Here is a 15,434-nt window from a genome sequence, read left to right on the forward strand (position 1 = left end):
CAAACAGTGGAGAGGAAAAACTCCCTGCTAATCAGGAAGAAACCTCCAGCAGAACCAGGCTCAGGACAGGCGGCCATCTGCCTCGACCAGGCTCACAGAAAATACTAATTTCTTTAACTGCCAACAAGCAAGCAAGCAAGCAAACACACACACACACACACACACACACACACACACACACACACACACACACACACACACACGTGTGTGTGTGTGTATAAGGATGTATACACATATGACTGAACATCATGAGAGTTTGTTTTGTGAAGTTGGTAAATATGCTTGCTGCTTCCAATAGTTCCACAGCAACAAAAAATGCAACTGTTTGGGGATACTGATGGCTTGTGACAACCGAATAGCTCATTTGACGTCACAACCATTTGAAAATGTGTGATTTTTATTTTGTTTCATTTTTTTTTACCTCTGTGGTTACACTGGAGTTAAAGCTCATGTTTAATTGTTCCCAAGAGTTCTTAGAGTGGTGCTGATGAAGGCGCTCTGGGAGTAACATTTAAAACTGCAACAAAAATAACCAGAGTCTCACTGGTTGCAGGTCTGATAAAGTGACAAGAGGATCCAGAGAGCAAAGAGAAACAAAGATTGGTGAAAAAAACAGAAAGAGAGTAAGAAAGGAAAAAAAGAGGGAGGAGAATATAGGAAACTGACACCTGTGATGGACTTTCAATTGAAATAAGTTCCTTGTGACCTCATTGTCCACTCAGCTTTTCACAGTCCTCTCGCTTGCACTCGGAATATCAATTTGAATGATGTTCCATTTAAGCTGTCTTAAATGAAGTGAATACAGTGTACCACTTGCTAATCAATAACTAAATTATTTTTATGACAGGGTTTTGTCAGCAGTTCCAGCAGACAGAAAGCAGTGCTGTTAATTTGTCATCCCTCTCTTCCTCTCTCTTACACTTCATCCAGGGCCACGACTTCCTGGTACGTTGAGGGCGACCTGTGGGAGTGTGTGTGTCGGATCAATAGCCCACACGCAGCAGAGCCGCGGGCGATCCCTGACCTGGGCTATTGATTAGGCCTTGCTCAGATGCCAATAGCAATGTGCTGGATGTGACACCAGGCTAAAATTGGAGCTGAGGAAGGGGGATTCTGAATTGCCGGTGGCAGCCCCACAGCACAGCACAGATAAAAGTCAATGCCACTTAACCAAATCACTGACAACTAAATAGTTAACAGATACAAGAATGCACCAAGTCTGTGAAGGCAGCAGCTCAAATGCTTTGGGGATTTTATATCCGCCCATGACCTGTGTCAAAAAGAGCAAAAGTTCAAAGGAATAACAGTCAGATGTGTTCACTTCTCTTTTAATGTGGTCAATATTCAAATCCCTTGTTACACCTGCCTCATCAATACATTAGGGACGCTTGCAGACAAGAACTCCCTATAGACCAAACATTCATCAGGTGTTTATCAATTCATCAAGAAAAAAAAAAAACTGAAGCAATTTTAATGACATTTTAAATGGGCTCAAAATAATGGGGTGAAATTTAGGATTCAAAAAGCAATGTTTATTCTGAAAAACATCCACGTTCATAATTTCATGTTTTGACAAACCTCAAGATTTAAACTACAGTGTCAATGCCTACACACAAATATAAAGCAGTTCCACTGCAAATGTCAACTCTTTCGATCCATTTTACTCCCAGTCATTACGAGCCAGTATTAAAGTAGTTTACATGTCACTTTCCCTGTACTTTGCTTCATGAATGTGATTCTGCGGCCACTACCTTGGTCTGCGTTCAGCACATATCTATGACTCTATATCTCCCACTACTAATTGCTGAGTGACAGAAAGGCAATACGGACCACTTCATTATAAGAGAGCTAGACTAACTGGACAGTGGCCTTTTAGCTTGAGGTCACCCTGACCAGACTGACCTTATCTGCCCAGGTCGTCAGGGGTCAGTCACCCGGAATCTGCGAGGACTTCACCACAGTTGCCATGAGTGCTGGACAACAAGGTCGCCTGACCCAGGTGAACTGTTCCTATCAAGTATTGATTGCTGTTTGTCTGCCTCAGCTGAGGCTGCAAGGAYTGATCTCTCATCACCAGGGACTCAGGGGCAGAGACTTCAGTGTAAAGTTACGGATCGGGAGTAACTGGAGGGATGGTGCAGCAGGGTCCATGACGTAGAGGTTTGGGAATAAAACAAAAAAAAAATGAAGCTGGTCAAGAACAATGACAAATAGTGGCAAAGTTGATAGAGCTGTTGCCTCTCAGCAAAGATGGTTGTCAGATCAAATCCAGGCCTGGAACCTTTCTGGGTTGAGTTTGCATGATGTTTCACTGCCTGCATGGAGGTGGCGAATCTAGGATTTTTCTGAGTAAGAGGCCATTATGGGGCCTCAATATTCATAGAGGGGCCAAGTATTTATTCAGCGTCCTTGCACAGAAATCGCTGGTTTTGGTATGGTATATATATTTTACCAGTCATGCATTTAAACACTTGTAATGTAATTTTAAAACAGCTTGCACTATAAATTCTCCTTACCAATTTTACATGCATTTTACTGTACATAGATAAAATACTCTGAAGCACACAACATTTGAGATAATCCAGCCAACATTTGTGAGTTGAAATACTTTTTCTACAGGATTTTTCAAATTTAAGAAAAGAAAAATACTATATAATAGCTTGATTCATGCCGGAATTTTTCTATTTGGCTCATTAGCTCCTCTAGTGTTTAGACATGGAACTGCATCCAGCATCATCACTCTTGGACAAAGGACAGATGAGCGACAGAACAGGGGCACTTCAGGGGGCTAATCAAATTTCAGCAGGGGCCAATGCCCCTGTGGCCCCGCCCCTAGAACTGCCCCTGTTGCATGGGGTTCCTCTATTTATGTTAATTGGTGACTTTAATAGGTGAGAATGTGACTGATTTTTTTGTCTTCATGTGGCTCTGTGGTAGACCTGTCAAAGGTGTATCCAGTCTCTTGCACAGTGGCTGCTGGATATGGGCACCAGCCCCCCCAAAAGAAAGAAAAGGGTAAAGATGATGGATGGATGGATAAATAATGTGTTTTTGCAAGGTTGGAAGGTTTAATTTTTCTAAGGGATCAAGCCTTGTGCATAATGAATATAATGTTTTATGTGAGCATGGAGCAGGTAACTCTGCATTGCAACTTGTAAATATTCAAATTTAGTGCTTGTTATTCATTTTGTTTTAAAGTGCTCCAATTTTTTTCAAGATGTTTGAGTTAAATTGGGGGAAAACTAATCATTGTTTAAATCTGGAGAAAAGAAACGAACCAACTCCAAGGTTTAGCTGCATTTCTTTCAGCCAGACGTCTCTTTTGCTAAACAGAGATACAAACATATCAGATTGTTAGTCAGGAACTCTGTGTGTATTTGTGTGTGTTTGTACCATGCTGGTGTCTGTGTGAGACCCTTTATGTACATATTAAAGCATCTCAGTTGCTCGTTACCTCTCATCTCTCTGCAACCGCTTGCCACCGTACATATTAAATCACATTAATGGCAGATGAGCTCTTGCACTAGAGAGACAGGCATCTGTTTGAAACTGCATCTTATTACACTTTGTTCCGTTTAATATAGAAAAAAAATGCTATGTGAAAAGATAACCCGTTTTTAAAAATTCTCAGATAAACAGCACCGATTGCATCTTTAAATAATAAATGATGCTCTGCCTCTTACAGACGGGAATATGACTGAAAATAATTGAAGACAACAATGTCCTATAAGAGCAGCGCTCCAGCAGTGCTGATTCAGAAAGCCTCATAACTTCAAACACTCAGTCATAAAGTATAGATAATCCGTAAAAGAAAGACATGCACAGCTGTTTACAGTTTCTTTCTAATTACAGGATGGAGTCTATACTTTGTTAAAGTTGATGTGTGTTTGATGATCCTCCCCGACCCCCCCCCACCCCACCCACACAAAAACTGTACCACTGGCAAATTAGGCGTGAAATACAAAACGTAACCAACAACAATTTAATCTGAACTGCAGTCACCAAATAAATATTTCACCATCTGTCTACATTTGACACACTTTTATTTGAGAACAAAGAACTCAAACAACAAATTGCTTAAACTTGGTCACGAAAGAGAGTAACCTTTTTGACCTGCATTAATTCACCGTGTGACTGCACTCGCAATCTGTCCTCAATTTCCTTGATATTTTTAGGACACGGCTTTGCTTCAATTTTAAGTCACCAAAATAATTCTGTTGGCAGTTATGGAAAGGGCACACCAAAACAAATCACGGCGGCAACAAACAAAACTCCAGAGGGAGTTAAATCCAGATAACGAGCCAAGTTTGGAGATGCCCACTGAAACTCTGATGTGATGTCTGATTGCTTTTGCTTTTCCATTCTCATTAGGCTGTACACAAAGCCAGAATATTTGTCTCTTTCATATCAGGAGGATTTTCTTATACAAAGTTAAAAAGTGAGATTGAATGCAAGAGTCTGGAAAATCAAGTAAGCATCATGTTGATGAAAGGGAAGTTTTCCATGGCTTCATTTTTTTTTTCATTTTTATGAAAAGGCTAGAATATGCTRTGTGTCTAAGAGGGATAAGGTAGTGCTTGATGATTAATCACTGGACATAATAAAGCTTCACACCATGAGCGCACAGTCCAGCTGATTCGGTGATATGATTGGAGCCGATTGGAAAAGAGAAATAATCATTCCTTACAGTGCATTCATGGCACACTTTAATGACATCTTCTGATTGGACCTTTTGGGGAGATAATACAAGCTGTCTTCAGAGTGAGTTCTTAGATTATTTCTTTAACTTCATGAAACAGGGGCCTGGATGCAGCTGATTTGAGGATTAAGATAAGGTGACCTTTCATATTATGCTGCAATGTATAAAAGACAGAGTTTACATTTTTTTATTACATTAGAGCTTATCAATAATTGGAGCCTCCATGAAGCCTCTTTGAACAACACAAAGGGTTTTTTTGTAGGCTGGTATACAACAGGCCTCTGCCCTTGAGTGTGGGATTACTTGTGTATGTGTGTTTGAGGAGAAGGGTGTGGTAATGCACAAGTGTTTTTTCATACTCTACTAACACAGAATAAAAACGTTATTTTAATTATGTGGGACATTTTTTACTACAAGGAAGATAATATGACAGCAAAGAACTCTAAGTACAGTATTAAAGCTCTTGAACATCCATGTCACCATTAAAGTTGTTGGGACTTGTTACTGAGATGTTCAAAAGGAGCTCAGCACTGTTCTCCTGATGCTGAAGCTGGATCTTGGCATCTAAGGGTTCTACAAAAGAGAAACAAAAACTGGAGCTGGGAGGCGAAGAGTCACTTGTTTTAAATCCAAACCAGCATGTTTAAAACATTTTCTCGGATCAAGTGATATCGTGTTAAAACTGGAAAAATAACTCACATGTCATCTACAAACACTGTCACTTGTTTCAATCTCAAAACAATCCAGCAATGTTTGAAAGAAGTCAAATRATCTCACCCTGAGGGCAGGTTTGTTGTTTTTTTYCCCTCGCTTTCTTTTTTCTAAAGCTACCAAAACTAAATTCCACTAAATGACTTAATTTTGCTACACAGTCTGGTAGTGAATGACACTTTCAGATCATAAATCTTCAGCAGACTCAAACTCTCCACTGGGTTAGGATGGAGAGCTATGGGGCTTTAACTGGCATCACACTATAGTGGTCAACATCTCCAGGCTTCTTTGATGTGGGAGGCATTGCTTACCCCTATAACTTACAGCCTGGCTCTGCGGGGACTTATTTTTATAACCTCCATTATTCTTCATCATAAATATTCAAATCCACATCTTAAATCCAAAGCTTAGTGAGAAGAATAGCCAAAAACAACATGCAGCTCTTCAGCTTCCTTCGGCTCTCACTCTTCTATAAAAAATCATTATGAAGATTAATACAGAAATCAAACAGAAWGCTGAGACAAGACTGCAGGATCTGGTAAAATAATGCACTCATATGAAAGACTTAGAAAKAGATTTCTGGTCAAATGTCTGCCTTTTTTGTTCTTTATTTGTTTGAGCGTTTTGACAGATTCTGCATTTCCTCTTCTTTGGTTGTGAATTAATATTTTCGGCTTGAATATTAATCCTGATTCAGTGGTGGATTATTTTGCTTTTGTCCCCTCGGCGCTGAGCCCCAAATACTGGCGCTGACACGGAGAGGAAATCTATACCTCACTGCCCTGCAAACAAAGACCTGTGCACCCAGAGATAACACGTCCCTGCAAAACAGACCCCCCTGCTCCAACCATGTGCAAGATCCTCCATCTTCCTTTCACTTTTCTCTCTCCTTCAAACCTCTTTTCCAACATCTCCTTCTTTCTAACACTCTCTCCCTTCGTTTCCCCCTCTCTTTCCCCAGAAAACTTTGCCATGGTAGATTTGCAAGGCAATTGTGCCCTTAAACCGTGCCTCTTCCTCAACTCATACCATGCATTTTCCAGAGTTTATCAAAGAATACAATGGGGTTATGCTTTCACCATTATTCTCCAGGCAAGAACAGTAATTTAAATGCACCAGTACTACCGAGGCAGGGCGCAGCCCTGCTGTCTCACTGCAGAACAGAGAGATGAAAATGTGTTACAATAAAAAAATATAAAAAATAAATAAGAAATGCACGGCATTATTTTGTTGACCTTTCCTGTTCTCACAATTTACAAACAGCTRTAAAGCTCCTTCCTCTGGGCTCTTTGTACATCAGAGAGTGGGACTGATGGAGACACACCATGCTTAAATGAAGGGCTCTTTCTAACTTGCTTCCATTGTGGCTCACAACAACACAATGGAACAAATACATACTGTATAGGCTGTATTCTGCCACCAATGAAGTTGGTAAAACACACGCACGCACGCAGAGAGAGAGAGAGAGAGAGAGAGAGAGAGAGAGAGAGAGAGAGATGGCAATTTTTGTGTAAGTGTAGACAGGTGAAAGTTTTTATTTTTAGGGTAAACAACAAAAATTAGACCAAATAAAATAAAAAGTTTTTTTTTTAAATCAACCTTAAGAGCATCAAGAATAATTTGTTAAACATAATTCGTACAAATAACTTAAGGCAAAGCTGTTTGGATGCACTTAAAGATAAAACTAATAGTTCAACTGAAAATTCCTGTCTACAACTGATGAAAATGGCAAGAATCAACACATAACTGTCAGGTCTAACAGTGAATCGTCTGCACACTCATAACATACACACATGTGTGTTCTATCATAGTATTGTGAAAGCAAATAAGAACATTGAGTGCTGTGTTTTGAATAGGGTTTTAGCATATCTGTTCTGAGGCTGTAGGACTTAACAGTAAACAGACAGGAGGAGGATGCAGAGGACAGAAGGTGGTGAGGAAAAAAAAATAAACTAAAAAAATACAAGGAAGGGTTTAAGAAATAAAGAAGAAAAAAAGATGAGGACGAGCGACAAAGAAGGCCTGAACCATGCAGGAGTGCAGCTGGATGAGGACAGGATCAGCCCGCAGACCCGGTCAAACTGATGAGAACCGGCAGCAATAGTGATGTTATTATGTTGTTAATCAATCCACTGATGTCTGCATGTCTGGGTGGGCAGATACTCACAGACTAGAAGGGGTTAATGGAAAATCAATGAGAAGGATGTGCTTATGAGCAGAAAATGGGGGTAAGGGGATAAAGGGGAGGGCAAGGTGTGTGTGTGTGTGTGTGTGTGTGTGTGTGTGTGTGTGTGTGTGTGTGTGTGTGTGTGTGTGTGTGTGTGTGTGTGTGTGTGGGGGGGGATAGGAACAATGTTTCCTGTGATAGCAGAAGTCTTCCCAGATGTTATCTGTCATTCAGCTGAACACTCTGCTGACCAGGTGTTTAGGCTCGACGTGCTGGAGTGTACGTTAGAGAGAGATCAATACAGATGAAGCGCAGGGTAATGTTCACTACGACGCTGCAAACAGGTTGATGTTCTCACAAGGCATACAAAGACTTGTGTGTGCGAAAGAAACGTATGCATTTATGTAAAAAGAAAACACACTTCAATCAGCTGAACATATATTTTATGTCAATACTTTCCTATACAGTATGAATCATATCTTTGACCTGCATCATCAAAATACCCATATGTTCACAACAGAAAACAAAGAGGATGCCTGTTTTGGACAGAAAGGTAAAGTAAATACAGCAGAAATGAGTCCGTTTTCTGAAGGCCTGAGGGCATTTGGAGAGGTGGGTGCAGGGTTGGAAAGGGAGAACCGAGACCAGGTCCCAGTGCAGTAAGGCTCTTTGTAGTTTGAGCGTTCTGACTTAGCCAAAGGCTTAATACTCTAACCCCGACCACTCAGAGAACCTGTTTGGGGAAATTACACCACAGCGTAATAATTAATCAAGTAAACACTGAACAGCTTTGATTTGGATTACATTAACATATCATCAATAATGCATTAATCAAATACAAATAAATACCTCTGCATAATGGTGTGCTTAAATAAGTAAAATTTCACACTAAAGTAGAAAAGCTCATCTTCTTTAAGCGGTGAGAAAACCCATTGCAGACAGTTTGTTTTTGTGGTTTCAGAAGCAGCATCTCTTGGCACTTAAACTGCCTGCGTTCATCAGCTTCCTTTTTCATCACAGCTTCATCTATTTCAAGCTTTTACCAGGAGGCAAAAAAATTATGAAGTCATTTATTTATTCTTAACAATGACAGAACGCGTCAGGCAGAATAAATAAACACTGATGAGGCACTGAAACACAATGCCCGTAATTTGTGCAAAGCTACTCCAGGTTCAATTCCAAAAGTAGCAAAGTAGATTGAAGAAAGGAGTTTTATCATTTGCACAGGAGTTGAATCAGCTCCGCTTTTGTGTTTTCACTTAAATGCATGTTCTGTTTCTCTCAGATAAGTTGTGTTGTTTAAAAGCATCCGTTCTCGACTAACGCTTTGTTCACCGGGGGAACTTTATGCCCAAGGATTTTCTAAACACAATTCATCAAAGTGGAACGCAGGTCTTTTTCTGTTTTTTTTTCTCCCCTGCATTCCTAATCCTTTTTGCTGCAGATGAGAGATTTGCTGTTCAGACTCATTAAGATTAAAGCATTTTGCCGGAGTTATTTAAGAATGCAAAGTTCCGTGTGAGACTTCTCAGAGTTCAGAACWGAAGAAAATCCTATTGACACGCTCGGTGCACTGGGGGCTGATCTTAGCCTATATTTCTATATTTGGTGTCAGTGATTGAGTGATAGCATGTGATTTTGTAGTGTTAATGACAGGTTTTTATTATTTTGTTCTTTAGCTAATCAACAAGCTGATGTTTTAGCCCTTGCTTGCAAAATTAATTTACTTTCTTCTAAAAACTTATAGCTTTTACTTTAATATGAAATTTAGACCTTTGAAACAGGTTTTGGTAACAAATTTCAAACTTGCACACAAATTATCTGTTGTTTCTTGAAGGAAATAGTGTATGGACTTAGATCATAAATGTGTAGTTAACTAGGTAGTACTTTGCTTTCTACAATGATTTTTGGCAGCAGGTTTTGGCAGAGCAAGATGATCAGTCTTCAGGCTGGACAGACAACTGTTAATGTATTGCTCGAAGAGACAGCAGTATTTTAGCAGAAAATGAAATTATCATTGGATCAGACTGAGTGTTAGTTTTCTGCCTGAGGAGTTTTAATATTAGCGTTTTTGGCTGGACATTCAGTAGTCTTTTGGCCTGGCTCTAAACCTCTTTTTTTCTTCTTCTTCTTCTTTTTTCTGTCCAAACTTTCCAGCTCCAAGTGTTGCAATCTGGTTCCATTTTACAGCTGGCCTTGAGACTGTAACAGAGCTCCTTTCTCTCCCTCCTCAACCGCATACTTAATCCCTGTGCTTATGTCAAACTTAATTAAAAGACCTTGTACCAAAAAATAACAAGTGAGACTTGTAGGGCTGAAATGAGAGGGAGAAGAAAGGCAGCCCAGCTAAAATGGTAGAAGGTGTCGAAGGAAAAAAAAAGTAATGTAGACATGCAATCTGTGGATTCAGATTGCTAAATTACCAAATAGAAAGCATGTTTAGCARTAGGACATGCAAAATATATTTGCAAATATCAACGTATATGCCCCATGTACTGAAAACTCTAGCATAGTTATGTTGCCAAAACATACAACTAAGATATTTCCTGTTTTGAAATTACTGTATGGAACCACACTGACACATTTACTAAATGGRGAAAGGCAGTCAAGATGGAAAGATAACATATAAGCAGTAATTACTTTTTTTTACTTGCACTTTAAATCATATTGAGCTAAAGAAAAGAAAAGAAAAGAAAGAAAAGAAATAATCAGCAGACAAAGTCAGTCACCCAGATTTTTGTGTTCATGTGTGTGTTTGTGTACGTAAAGCTATTCACTGTGAAGAGGTGGAACAGCCAGGGAGTCTGTTTAGTCTGTCAGTTTAAAACTATTACCTCAAACTCTGAAAATATGAGTTGAGCCTGTCGTGCATCGACACTGGGAGACAGCACTGTGAAGAACAAACCTTTGAAAAGTCTAAATCAATTTTTGGGGGGAGTAACATAACAAACAATTCACTGCAGCATAGAAAAGGGGATCTCTTTTTTTCAGAGCTTTGAAGAGCACATATTCATACAATCTTCATAAGGCAAAACAGAATAAATGCAGTATACATGAAGTGTTTTTGAAAAAGGAGATGACAGGGAGGGAGAACGGGAGAAGACACGGGGATGCTCGCATAAGAAGGAAACAAAACAAACAGGAGGACCATCAGCGCTTCACAGTCCTGTCATGATTTTTTTTTCCTGAACTGCACACACCTACTCACCCACCCACCCTTCAGGCCTGCCTTCTGGCTAAAACCTTCCCAGACTAGACATGAGTGGTCAAGCAATGAACCAGAGAAGGAAAGGAAGAGGTTCCCATGCCACTGGTGCTGGAACTGGCGCACCACCCGGAGGTATTTATAGCAGGCCAGCACTAAAGGGCCAGGACAGAGGGCATGCTTGTTTTCCTTTCCATTCCCCAGACATTTCTACCAGGCCTCACATGTGGGTGTTAAATATATATCCAAATACTGTGGGGGTAGAAAGCAGGAGGCACAAGGCTCCTTTCAAAGAAGAAAGAAAGAAAGAAAGAAAGAAAGAAAGAAAGAAAGAAAGAAAGAAAGAAAGAAAGAAAGAAAGAAAGAAAGAAAGAAATGTAATCTTAATGTAAACATGCATTTGAATCCTCGTTCTGGAAGTGTTTCTTAGATCAACTCATTTTGATGCTGTCTCTTTAAATCCAAATGAGATGTTTTACACAGCAGCACATTGGTTAGCACTGATGCCTTACAGTGAGAAGGTACTGGTTTTGATCCCTGGTTYGTATCTGGGGTCTTTATTTGGACTTTAAATGCTCTCCATGTGCTTGTGTGGGTTTTCTCAGACTACTTCGGCTTTCCCCACAGACCAAAAACATGTTGCTTTTGGGCCCCCCTTCCAAAAGAAATCTATGCTCTTCATGGGATATGCCTGGTTAAATAGAGGTTGATAAACACTTTGCCAGCGTCCTAGTTTGGTTTATGACAGCACTAGGAGAGACTCATTTAAGCTCTTCTGAACTCCTAAAGACTAAGTACACAACAAAATGCATTTAATGGCCAAAAAGGTGGATTTCGATACGTATCCTTTGATGAACCTAAGACATCATTGTAGACTGAGTGCCAGCTCCTGGACTCAGCTGAGACCCAAAGGTTAGGAATGAGCTCTATATTGTGTTTCTATAGCCTACAGAGGAAGTCCAGAAAAAGACAAAAAATAAAATAAAATAAAAATACAGTAATGCCACTGTTGTGACATATTTAACTTCACTCACATTCTGTGATGTGTGTCTCATGCTCTCCTTTGTCTTTCTGCTTGGGAATCCAGAGTGACATTATTACTATGATGAAAACAGTTCTTATAAATATGCACCACTATGATGAATATAACAGCCATTACAGGGGCAGGGAAAATTAGATCTGGAAATAAGTAAAGACTTATTGAAGTTTGCTCTGTTTTTGTGTTTGGGAGCTCCGTCTTCTGTCTAATGCATGAAGAATTGAGGAGCCAATTTGGGTCTCTACGGAAAGCTCTTGGGGCCTCTTCAGTGATGCTTTCTCCTGTTTTAGCTCTTATAGCTCCCACTCACAGTTCTGTAAAAGCCACCCTGGCGTCTGCTTTTTTAATGATAGTTTGACCAACAAACAATTAATATAGTTCCCCACAGATGCCTGTTAAAAATGAAATAATCAGGAACAATACAGTACTCTCTATTGGGCCTATCCAGCAGCTTATATGTATTTTATTTTATTTTTTTCTGGTTATGCTCAACAGATTTTACCTTTGTCAGCAGCTTACTCTCCTTTCCAAGCCTATCTTAGATCTGTAAAACCAAAGACTTTAACAACACCCTGGCCTGAGCCCTTGTCCAAATCCCAAATGTACAGAAGCCGTTCCACTAACCGATTGCGTCAGAAAGATTCCACAGCCATAGCCGCTATTTTTTCATACTTGTGGGAAAATAGCAGTTCATGTTTCCTTGGATGCTTCATACATTCCTCACCCTGTCTTCAGATTACAGGGCCCCCTGTGCATGGATATGGTCAAAGCCACTCCAGAGGAGGTGTTTGGTATAGAGGAGGTGTGGCCATAAGAAAATGGAAGGGATTTTTATATAGATGTTTGTTTAGGACTGCGTTGCTAAGCAATGTGAGCTCAAAAAGGCACTAATTACATTTCCCTGAGCTTGATGAGTAAAACAGGACTTGGACAGGAACTTTCCAGCTCATTTACCCTCTTAGAACACAGCTGGGAATTATAGATAACAGAACATCTGGAAGTCRCAAAAATACTTCTCTAGCAACTGATCCAAACTCATTCAAAAGTTGCCACATCCTGCCATAAATGACATCCAAGTGCTGACACTCTGACAGTTCCAATATTTCACATTTTGTTGAARCAAAGTGACATCTCTGCACTGTACTGTTATAATTTGGGCCAAAAATTCATGCTTTTTAGATTTTTAGCCACAATTCTTCCTTAAGTTTTAACGTTTGACAGATCTATGAAAAGTACACGTGATGTCCTCCAAATCCTAATAAAACTCCTATTTTATTTTGTGCAACACATTATCCTCTGCTCAGTTAATATTGATGACACTGCAACGTTTAAAAACACAAGCAATTCACAACAGATCTTTTTGCATTGAAGGTGCACACCAAGACCGAAGGCCACATTCAAGTTTTAGTCTTACCCCAAATTCCTGACCTCAAAGTTTCAAGACAAGAGTAGTTGGTCTTGATATATGCATGCCTCTCCCCGAGTTGAAGAGAACAGGACACGGTAGCAAAGCAATTAATTCTGATTCTGAAAACATTATTAATGATAATGTTTAAAACATCAAAAGGTGCGCTGACAGAGATGCAGCATCTGGAGTCAGACTAAGATGGAACAGATGAGCACACAACAGTCAGTCAAGGTGACGCATGGGGGGAAATGCAATTTGTCTCCTTAATGATATTCATTGAGATATTCAAAAGAATGTGTGGTTCTGGATAGGTTAAAAYTACMAAACRGTTGTTGCAAAAGTAATATAAGTTTGGCCGATTTGTGGAGTATAATCTGTGCCTCAGTGTTAGCTTTCCTTATTGTCTCTGGTTGTACGTTGTTGTTTTTTTTTTAATAAAAGTCTGACTTCCACCTTCTGCTTGCCTCTTGATCTGAACCTACATCTGGGTCRGCTTGTAACAAGAGCTGATAAATTTAACCACCATCAATGTACAAATCTTGAGTTCATTCATACTGCTGGAGACTGTTAAGAACCCCTCCTCTATCTGTGTGGACCCTTCGCTGTAGCTTTGGGCAGAGGAATATCGCTTCTCCCACTTTCACATATTCATTTACCCCCCACGATCGCACCAATTGAACCAAAGTGTGTGTGTGTGGAGGGGGGGGGGGGTGTTCACATTGATATTCACCACACATCTTCATCCTCTAGCCATAGCCATCCCCACTGGAAACATTATTTCATTACATATATTATGCATTCAGCATAAGGGAGGTGGTGAATGTGCAGTATGCAGATTCCTGTGTGTGGGTGTTGGCGAGCTCAGATGTTTCCTTCTGTGTATATACAAGGCTGTGACATGCCTGTTGTCAAAAGAGTTATAAAGAGGGTGTAAAAAGATATATATGCCCTGGGGGTCTGGTGTTAATGGTACTTGGTTTACTTTTGTGGAAGCACAGACAAAATATTTATTTCATACAGTTTTGTGTCAACACAGGAAAAGTGATTTTGCAAGTTTTACTGTGCGGAGGAAAAAAAGTTTCCCGCCGAGTTGTAATGAATTTTCTTCGTTCGTCTGAGTGTGTGCATCCACATGTGAATGTACATACTGTGCCTCATGTGGAGCAGAAGATAAAGAGATACAACAGGAGGAAAAAAGGGGAAATAAACCAGAAAGCGATGAAGATCGAAACAAGGAGATCTTTCATGTGACAAGCTGCTCTTTGGGCCCTGATCCAGATGTCACCAGAGTAGTTTTTGTTAGTTAATGTCTTGTTTTAAAAGCCCCCTTAAAAGCAACTGCTGCCTCTCCATTAAGTCTTTAAGTGGCTCAACACAATATAGTCTTGTCTAATCGGAACTGGAATCAATTTGGAAAAGAAACCATTTCACCTCTGTTTAAGCGCTGCTCCGTCTCTACTGTGGCATGCTGACCTTTCCAGAGGTCTGTCTTGTGCTTCTAGGAGGAGCTAACTGGAGGATATGCTGGGCTAATTAGACTGATTGACGTCAGCAGGCAGTGCTTGTGTTTGAACCATTTGTCAGTCCTCATAACTGCATCTCTATTTAGGGCTTTCAGACTCAGAAGTCATCCTAATTTCATTTTTTTATTATATATATTTTGTACAACTGGTCTTTGTTTTAAAARTCTCACAGTGCATTTTGTTGTCATTTTCACACATCCATCTTTTTTTCTGCATTTAAATAAAACAGATATGACTGATCAGTGGATTATAAAAAAAACGCATCTCTTTGCCCTCAGGTTTGCTTTTCCATAAACTTTATAAAAACATTAAACATTGAGCCATTGTGTAACATTGCATCAGTCATTGCTTGTATATTGTACCAGGGAAATGTTATGCCACATTTAATGGGATAAAGTCTTGGAGGTGACTGCCAGTAGGATCAACTGTTTTTTTGTTCCAGTGTCTCTTTTAACTTCCCTCAAACATATCATAACTAAGCCCCTCCCATTAGAAATTAGACAGATGTGAGGAAGACACAAGATGACGAAGGAGACAAGTAAGTAAGTAAGTAAGTAAGTAAGTAAAGTTTTATTTATATAGCGCCTTTCACAAAAATAAATTCACAAGGTGCTGTACATTCAGGGAAGGGGGAGGGGGCGGTTAAGAAACACCCACTCAAGAAGACATACAAGACAAACAT

At 39.8% G+C, this 15,434-nt stretch overlaps 1 protein-coding gene across 1 annotated transcript in view; it reads right to left on the bottom strand.

Annotated features, from left to right (window-relative positions):
* zfhx3b (zinc finger homeobox 3b) overlaps positions 1-15,434 on the bottom strand; it is a gene marked incomplete at its 3' end in the record, with an annotated part of 205,084 nt that overhangs the window by 138,100 nt on the left and 51,550 nt on the right.

Source organism: Austrofundulus limnaeus, unplaced genomic scaffold (assembly GCF_001266775.1).
Source record: "Austrofundulus limnaeus strain Quisiro unplaced genomic scaffold, Austrofundulus_limnaeus-1.0 Scaffold5, whole genome shotgun sequence".
Lineage (NCBI taxonomy): Eukaryota > Metazoa > Chordata > Actinopteri > Cyprinodontiformes > Rivulidae > Austrofundulus > Austrofundulus limnaeus.